We start from the raw sequence: 7,500 nt of genomic DNA, 5'->3' as shown, positions 1-7,500 counted from the left end.
GGGCGCCTTAACTCGGCGTTTGGTTCATCCCACAGCGCCAGTTCTGCTTACCAAAAGTGGCCCACTTGGCACTCACCGATCCGAGTCGTTTGCTCGCGGCTTCAGCATATCAAGCAAGCCGGAGATCTCACCCATTTAAAGTTTGAGAATAGGTTGAGGTCGTTTCGGCCCCAAGGCCTCTAATCATTCGCTTTACCGGATGAGACTCGTACGAGCACCAGCTATCCTGAGGGAAACTTCGGAGGGAACCAGCTACTAGATGGTTCGATTAGTCTTTCGCCCCTATACCCAGCTCCGACGATCGATTTGCACGTCAGAATCGCTACGGACCTCCATCAGGGTTTCCCCTGACTTCGTCCTGGCCAGGCATAGTTCACCATCTTTCGGGTCCCAACGTGTACGCTCTAGGTGCGCCTCACCTCGCAATGAGGACGAGACGCCCCGGGAGTGCGGAGGCCGCCGCCCCGTGAAGGGCGGGGAAGCCCCATCCTCCCTCGGCCCGCGAGGCGAGACCTTCACTTTCATTACGCCTTTAGGTTTCGTACAGCCCAATGACTCGCGCACATGTTAGACTCCTTGGTCCGTGTTTCAAGACGGGTCGTGAAATTGTCCAAAGCTGAAGCGCCGCTGACGGGAGCGATTATTCCGCCCGAGAGCATCCCGAGCCAACAGCGGCGCGGGTCCGGGGCCGGGCCAGGTAGGTCCGTCATCCGGGAAGAACCGCGCGCGCTTGCCGGGAGCCCGAGCGCCCAAAGGGGCGAATCGACTCCTCCAGATATACCGCCGAGCAGCCAGCCAGGACACCGGGGCTCTGCCCAACAGACGCGAACCGAGGCCCGCGGAAGGACAGGCTGCGCACCCGGGCCGTAGGCCGGCACCCAGCGGGTCGCGACGTCCTACTAGGGGAGAAGTGCGGCCCACCGCACACCGGAACGGCCCCACCCCGCGGCGAGTGGAAAGGCAACCGGACACGACCCCGCCGCGGATTGCTCCGCGCGGGCGGCCGGCCCCATCTGCCGAGGGCGGGGGCCAGTGGCCGGATGGGCGTGAATCTCACCCGTTCGACCTTTCGGACTTCTCACGTTTACCCCAGAACGGTTTCACGTACTTTTGAACTCTCTCTTCAAAGTTCTTTTCAACTTTCCCTCACGGTACTTGTTCGCTATCGGTCTCGTGGTCATATTTAGTCTCAGATGGAGTTTACCACCCACTTGGAGCTGCACTCTCAAGCAACCCGACTCGAAGGAGAGGTCCCGCCGACGCTCGCACCGGCCGCTACGGGCCTGGCACCCTCTACGGGCCGTGGCCTCATTCAAGTTGGACTTGGGCTCGGCGCGAGGCGTCGGGGTAGTGGACCCTCCCAAACACCACATGCCACGACAGGCGGCAGCCTGCGGGGTTCGGTGCTGGACTCTTCCCTGTTCGCTCGCCGCTACTGGGGGAATCCTTGTTAGTTTCTTTTCCTCCGCTTAGTAATATGCTTAAATTCAGCGGGTAGTCTCGCCTGCTCTGAGGTCGTTGTACGAGGTGTCGCACGCCACACCGCCAGCCGGCTGTGCACGCTACCGAGAAAGTACCGGTATGCGAACCGCCAGGCGACGGGCGCGCATCGCACGTTTAAGGAGACGCGGCCGGCCACACAGGCGACCACGACACTCCCACGTCTCCGAAGCGGGACAAACGCCGCGCGCTTCAGTATACGTAGCCGACCCTCAGCCAGACGTGGCCCGGGAACGGAATCCATGGACCGCAATGTGCGTTCGAAACGTCGATGTTCATGTGTCCTGCAGTTCACATGTCGACGCGCAATTTGCTGCGTTCTTCATCGACCCACGAGCCGAGTGATCCACCGTCCTGGGTGATCTTTTCCTTTTCAGTCTCCCACTGTCTCTTTCAAGACAGTAGCATTTGCGGGACTGAGGCGTCTGACGGCCCCTGTTCCACTATTTTTTTTTGTGTCCAACGGCCTCACAGCCGATGGGCGTCGTACGGCTCCACACCGGAGCGGACAGGCACTCGGGCGAACGTCATTCAAAACCGGCGCCAGGCGCCAGGTACCGCAGGCCAGCCGCTCCAGAGCTTCAGCGCTCGTACCACACAACAACAACAACAACACTTCCGCTAGTTTTGAGAGGCACGCGTGGTTCCGCACGCGGCGCACGGCCACTGCCGTACAGGTAGCGTGTTGCGCGACACGACACGACACGCACATCGAAAGACATGCAGTCTAGTCGGTAATGATCCTTCCGCAGGTTCACCTACGGAAACCTTGTTACGACTTTTACTTCCTCTAAATGATCAAGTTTGGTCATCTTTCCGGTAGCATCGGCAACGACAGAGTCGATGCCGCGTACCAGTCCGAAGACCTCACTAAATCATTCAATCGGTAGTAGCGACGGGCGGTGTGTACAAAGGGCAGGGACGTAATCAACGCGAGCTTATGACTCGCGCTTACTGGGAATTCCTCGTTCATGGGGAACAATTGCAAGCCCCAATCCCTAGCACGAAGGAGGTTCAGCGGGTTACCCCGACCTTTCGGCCTAGGAAGACACGCTGATTCCTTCAGTGTAGCGCGCGTGCGGCCCAGAACATCTAAGGGCATCACAGACCTGTTATTGCTCAATCTCGTGCGGCTAGAAGCCGCCTGTCCCTCTAAGAAGAAAAGTAATCGCTGACAGCACGAAGGATGTCACGCGACTAGTTAGCAGGCTAGAGTCTCGTTCGTTATCGGAATTAACCAGACAAATCGCTCCACCAACTAAGAACGGCCATGCACCACCACCCACCGAATCAAGAAAGAGCTATCAATCTGTCAATCCTTCCGGTGTCCGGGCCTGGTGAGGTTTCCCGTGTTGAGTCAAATTAAGCCGCAGGCTCCACTCCTGGTGGTGCCCTTCCGTCAATTCCTTTAAGTTTCAGCTTTGCAACCATACTTCCCCCGGAACCCAAAAGCTTTGGTTTCCCGGAGGCTGCCCGCCGAGTCATCGGAGGAACTGCGGCGGATCGCTGGCTGGCATCGTTTATGGTTAGAACTAGGGCGGTATCTGATCGCCTTCGAACCTCTAACTTTCGTTCTTGATTAATGAAAACATACTTGGCAAATGCTTTCGCTTCTGTTCGTCTTGCGACGATCCAAGAATTTCACCTCTAACGTCGCAATACGAATGCCCCCGCCTGTCCCTATTAATCATTACCTCGGGTTCCGAAAACCAACAAAATAGAACCGAGGTCCTATTCCATTATTCCATGCACACAGTATTCAGGCGGGCTTGCCTGCTTTAAGCACTCTAATTTGTTCAAAGTAAACGTGCCGGCCCACCGAGACACTCAACAAAGAGCACCCTGGTAGGATTTAAACGGGGTCCGCCTCGGGACGCGAAAGCACCCCTTCGGCTCGCCCCACCGGCAGGACGTCCCACGATACATGCCAGTTAAACACCGACGGGCGGTGAACCAACAGCGTGGGACACAAATCCAACTACGAGCTTTTTAACCGCAACAACTTTAATATACGCTATTGGAGCTGGAATTACCGCGGCTGCTGGCACCAGACTTGCCCTCCAATAGATACTCGTTAAAGGATTTAAAGTGTACTCATTCCGATTACGGGGCCTCGGATGAGTCCCGTATCGTTATTTTTCGTCACTACCTCCCCGTGCCGGGAGTGGGTAATTTGCGCGCCTGCTGCCTTCCTTGGATGTGGTAGCCGTTTCTCAGGCTCCCTCTCCGGAATCGAACCCTGATTCCCCGTTACCCGTTACAACCATGGTAGGCGCAGAACCTACCATCGACAGTTGATAAGGCAGACATTTGAAAGATGCGTCGCCGGTACGAGGACCGTGCGATCAGCCCAAAGTTATTCAGAGTCACCAAGGCAAACGGACCAGACAAGCCAATCCGATTGGTTTTGATCTAATAAAAGCGTCCCTTCCATCTCTGGTCGGGACTCTGTTTGCATGTATTAGCTCTAGAATTACCACAGTTATCCAAGTAACGTGGGTACGATCTAAGGAACCATAACTGATTTAATGAGCCATTCGCGGTTTCACCTTAATGCGGCTTGTACTGAGACATGCATGGCTTAATCTTTGAGACAAGCATATGACTACTGGCAGGATCAACCAGGGAGCTGCGTCAACTAGAGCTGAGCAGCCGGCCGCCCGGGAGTGTGTCCCGGGGGCCCGCGCGAACACGCAAGCGTCCGCTCAATTATTCTGCAAACAGGAGGAGGCCGAGCTCCCCTGCACGATACACCTCGAAACCCTCTCAGGTCCCGGCGGCGCGCAGCGCCGTCCTAGGTACTTGGTCGGTTTCGAGAGAGGCGCAATCGCCCGGAGTTAGGCGAGTAGACGGTTTTAGTGCGAACACCCTTGCTCCCAACTGAGCTTGCCGCTGCCGACAGAGGCCCGGGAGCGTGCTGTCGTGGCATTGCCGGCGGGAGACAACACGCGCCACCTATGGTGACCGGCAGCTCCAACGCCAGCGCCACACAAGGGCAAAGCCCCACTTGGGTGCAGAAGCGAACTCTCCCAGCACAGCGCACGCGCCAACACGTCCGCACAACTGCGATACAAACCACCTGCGAGAACCGCTGGGGCGACCGAGCAGCAGACGGCGTCGCGGCGCCGAGTGCCAGGCGGCGGCGCATCCTCAACGCACACAGTCCTCAATCAGACCAGCACACTGCAGATGTCCACCGCGCTTCGCACCGGGCTCGGCTGAACCAACTTTGGCCGCCAGGCGCCGCGTGCAGGGTGCGCCGCAGCGTAGCTGCGCCGCCTGCCGAGCCCGTCGGCTGGCGCTCCTGCCACTCGGCGCCCCCCACCAGCCGCCTGTTGCGCGTGCGCCCACGCAGCGCGCGGCCAACACGCCGGGCGGCCCCCCTTCACCGGCCGGGAACAGTCCCACCAAGCCACCGCCGCGTATCGCTTCATACCCACATGGGCCTAGTCACGTGTGTGGATGTGGCGGGTACCGCTGAAACAACCGGTTAATAGCTGTACCGATCGTCGCCATCACAGATTCACCTCCAGCGTGAACAACCGCTCAACAACGGATTTCCAGTTCATTTGCGTATCTTGGGCAGTAAACGTAGATGTCCACCTACATTTGCGAATTCAACAATTCTTGCATGCCAGGATGTCATGTGTCACGACACGCTACATCAGACCACATACACACTGCGACATGTGCAGAAGAGAACACGTGGAAGGTGGCCCGCGCACGTATGCGATGTCCCTTCCGCGATCCACTGTCAACCGGCATCTGCGGCATGTCCCAGATATGGAACGCGGTCCACCAGGGTAGCACTTTGTGTGAGGCAATACGACAAAGTCGGAATACACGCGTCACTACATCACACGGCTCACGCTGACCTGACCTGACTCACCGCACCACCACCCCCAGCGACCCAGGGTGACATACAATGCGTTCGTACGTTCCTCCCACACGCCTCTACGGCGTACCACAGTGCAACCTAGCTGTTATTGGGAGACGAGACAAGTAGCATCGAGCACAACATATGGAAATTGAGATTCGACACCGTTGGGCACAGCCAGCGTACGGTCACACGTATCACACTACTTCACTCTGTACGTAACTATCGATGATCGGTACAGCGTGTGGGTTACGCGTACGACATCAGCGGACAATGGACACAGACCATACCACGACGTACACTGAGGGCGTCGACATCTGAACGCAACTGAACAGCTGCGAGGCTCATTTAACACTCAAACGCCAGACCGACCAGCTTGAGAGGACGGAGACACAAAGAGAGGGGCAGAGGGGGGGGGGCGATATAGTCCTATTGCAGTACAATTGACAGTGGATAGCGGGAATATGTGGAAAGTAAGCAACACTCGCAAGACATCTACATGAGGATAACAACGACACCAGAGATTCCGAGCAGTGAACTATGTTAGGCAAAGGGACAACGTGGGTTAGGTTAAGGGACAACGTGGGTTAGGTTAAGGGACAACGTGGGTTAGGTTAAGGGACAACGTGGGTTAGGTTAAGGGACAACGTGGGTTAGGTTAAGGGACAACGTGGGTTAGGTTAAGGGACAACGTGGGTTAGGTTAAGGGACAACGTGGGTTAGGTTAAGGGACAACGTGGGTTAGGTTAAGGGACAACGTGGGTTAGGTTAAGGGACAACGTGGGTTAGGTTAAGGGACAACGTGGGTTAGGTTAAGGGACAACGTGGGTTAGGTTAAGGGACAACGTGGGTTAGGTTAAGGGACAACGTGGGTTAGGTTAAGGGACAACGTGGGTTAGGTTAAGGGACAAATTGAGTTAGGTTAAGGGACAAATTGAGTTAGGTTAAGGGACAAATTGAGTTAGGTTAAGGGACAAATTGAGTTAGGTTAAGGGACAAATTGAGTTAGGTTAAGGGACAAATTGAGTTAGGTTAAGGGACAAATTGAGTTAGGTTAAGGGACAAATTGAGTTAGGTTAAGGGACAACGTGGGTTAGGTTAAGGGACAAATTGAGTTAGGTTAAGGGACAAATTGAGTTAGGTTAAGGGACAAATTGAGTTAGGTTAAGGGACAAATTGAGTTAGGTTAAGGGACAAATTGAGTTAGGTTAAGGGACAAATTGAGTTAGGTTAAGGGACAAATTGAGTTAGGTTAAGGGACAAATTGAGTTAGGTTAAGGGACAAATTGAGTTAGGTTAAGGGACAAATTGAGTTAGGTTAAGGGACAAATTGAGTTAGGTTAAGGGACAAATTGAGTTAGGTTAAGGGACAAATTGAGTTAGGTTAAGGGATAATCTGGTACAACCACAGTTAGGTTAAGCGATAATCTGGTACAGCCACAGTTAGGTTAAGCGATAATCTGGTACAGCCACAGTTAGGTTAAGCGATAATCTGGTACAGCCACAGTTAGGTTAAGCGATAATCTGGTACAGCCACAGTTAGGTTAAGCGATAATCTGGTACAGCCACAGTTAGGTTAAGCGATAATCTGGTACAGCCACAGTTAGGTTAAGCGATAATCTGGTACAGCCACAGTTAGGTTAAGCGATAATCTGGTAAAACCACAGTTAGGTTAAGCGATAATCTGGTAAAACCACAGTTAGGTTAAGCGATAAAGTTGGTTAAATTTGGTATTGTGTGGGAAGGGGGCAGAGAGGGGGGGGGGGTGGATAGTGGTGGCAGTACGCGGATGCCTGAGTCACCGTCAGATACGTCACGTCGGTTCGATGCTTGTAGCAAGAGGCTGGCGGGTCTGTGTCTCTCACTTCTGCAATTTTTCATGTGGTATAACACGAGGGCGGGTGGTGATATTTGGTGCCCCTCTGTGTAGGATGTGTGTTGGTGGTGTTGGTTTATCTGAGCAATGGTAGTTGTCGGAGGAGTGTGGTATTGTGCTTTTATAGGTGGACCTACTGGTCTGGTTATCATAGTGTCGACGGTGCAATGTGGCAGAGAGGGTGCACTCGACATTGTCGCATTCCAGATGTTTACGTATTGTGTGTCTCCGTTGCAGGCCGAGAGTA

At 54.7% G+C, this 7,500-nt stretch overlaps 3 non-coding genes across 3 annotated transcripts in view; all 3 read right to left on the bottom strand.

The window, feature by feature from the left end:
- Positions 1–1,518, bottom strand: part of LOC126325788 (large subunit ribosomal RNA) — a 4,222-nt gene extending 2,704 nt beyond the window's left edge. Inside the window, exon 1 of the ribosomal RNA XR_007560380.1 lies at positions 1–1,518. This exon is cut by the window's left edge and continues 2,704 nt beyond it. This is a non-coding gene — a ribosomal RNA (large subunit ribosomal RNA).
- A 188-nt stretch (positions 1,519–1,706) lies between these two features.
- Positions 1,707–1,861, bottom strand: LOC126325792 (5.8S ribosomal RNA). The gene has a single exon (XR_007560384.1). It is a non-coding gene; the product is annotated as a 5.8S ribosomal RNA (ribosomal RNA).
- A 374-nt stretch (positions 1,862–2,235) lies between these two features.
- Positions 2,236–4,128, bottom strand: LOC126325777 (small subunit ribosomal RNA). Its single transcript, XR_007560369.1, has one exon. It is a non-coding gene; the product is annotated as a small subunit ribosomal RNA (ribosomal RNA).
- Positions 4,129–7,500: the final 3,372 nt, after the last annotated feature.

This window comes from Schistocerca gregaria, unplaced genomic scaffold, assembly GCF_023897955.1.
Source record: "Schistocerca gregaria isolate iqSchGreg1 unplaced genomic scaffold, iqSchGreg1.2 ptg000944l, whole genome shotgun sequence".
NCBI classification, from domain to species: domain Eukaryota; kingdom Metazoa; phylum Arthropoda; class Insecta; order Orthoptera; family Acrididae; genus Schistocerca; species Schistocerca gregaria.
The sequence above is the reverse complement of the archived record's forward strand: the minus strand, read 5'-3'. Positions and strand labels throughout refer to the sequence as shown.